We start from the raw sequence: 1,677 nt of genomic DNA, 5'->3' as shown, positions 1-1,677 counted from the left end.
AAAAAATGTTGAAAATCCGAGGCCGTCGGATAATCGAGTCTGGACTGTATTTAAAAAATATGGTATTTTGTGAAATTTTATGGTGGGTTGTTTCGGATATTACCAAAACATGAAAATGTTACAATTTTGAAAAATAATATAGATTATAGAGTGAAAATACATTCAAAATTTCAAAAAAAAAAAAAATCATCGCTCTATAAGCTGATTATTCTTCCATGAGCACTTTCAGGACTCGGGGCCAAATATGACCAAAATCGGTTTACATTTACCCAATGAGACTCGAAGGCGAAGTTTGTATGGGATAAAACGAAAAAAATATGAAAACTCAAATTTTCGCATGGTTTTGTGCTGTCCTTCCAAATATTCTCAAAAGTGAGATTCTCATTGGAAATTTTCATTTTCGAAAAAGAATTGTGCTTTCCCGATGATTTCGATAACCATTGTCGTTATCGTTAGACGCTAATATTATCGACGATATTTTTTTTCAATTAGCAACCTTGATTCTGTTGTTCAGTTCTGTTTTTCCCTGATATTCTGTTGTTCCGTTGTCCTGTTGTACTGTTTTTCTACTGTTGTGTTGATTCGTTTTTCTATTGTTCTATTGTTCAGTTGTTTTGTTGTTCTGTTGTTCTAGTCAAGTTGTAGTTTTCAGCTGTTGTTGTATTCGGCTATTATGTTCTCTTGTTATGTGTTTAATTGTCCTCTTGTTCTATTATTTTTTGTTGCTCTATTGTTTTTTTAACTGATCATACTTTTTTAGTTTGTATAATTGTATTTTTTAAATATAAGTTTTAGTTAAGGTTTTCCCATTATCTCTCAATTCCCCCCTCCGCGTTATTTTAGCTAGGCTAGTTCAAAAGAAAAGTTTCGCTACGGGTGAAGGTCTGCTGATTATCTTGTAATATCAGGACTAACCAACTTTTTCTCTCGCATCTCAAAACTGTTGCTCACATTGTGGGCAGCACAACTTCTTTAATATGCAGGCCCTGGGACGGAACTATGCTTTCAACGTGATACTGATACCACCCTGCTTCCTGTTCAACCTCCTGGTATTCTTTTCTCTCTCTGGTGGCCTCCACCGGGGGTCGCTCTGATAATAATGAACCCTTGGCGAATGACTAGCAGAAGACTGTCTTGGTTCGGTTATGTGTACATACATAAATATAGTAAAGGAAAGTGGTGCAAGCATCTTTTATGCATAGGACAGTTCAAGAGTTCATGATTTTCGTTTTAAGTAGACCCTTAACAGCTCGTTAATTTGCATATGGCTGTAACCTGTTGGACGATGGCTTAAGTTTTGGGATGTTGAAATTTGCCACAGTTTGGCAGTTTAAAAGTGTCATGATTTAAAAAAAAACTCCAATCATTTTCTCGACAACATTATTTCCCGGTCCTCTTGGCAAATTATACTGTTTCCACGACAATCATCCGATATCACTGCGTCGCCATCGACGCCAGAGCCCTCCGACCGAGCAAAAGTCATTAATTAACGCTGACATCTGTCCCCGGGCTCTGTCCGCTGGACTCCGGAAGACTTGAGACTGCGTGTCGCCGACATATTTCATCCTGAGTGGAAAAGAATAAACGAATTTCCCCCACTCTCGGTGTGCTCGCGTTGCAAAGAAAAACGAATCAAGTAATTAAAAAATGTTGAACGAATTAATTAGCTAAAGTGCT

The sequence above is a fragment of the Culex pipiens genome, chromosome 2 (assembly GCF_016801865.2).
Source record: "Culex pipiens pallens isolate TS chromosome 2, TS_CPP_V2, whole genome shotgun sequence".
NCBI lineage: Eukaryota > Metazoa > Arthropoda > Insecta > Diptera > Culicidae > Culex > Culex pipiens.
The sequence above is the reverse complement of the archived record's forward strand: the minus strand, read 5'-3'. Positions refer to the sequence as shown.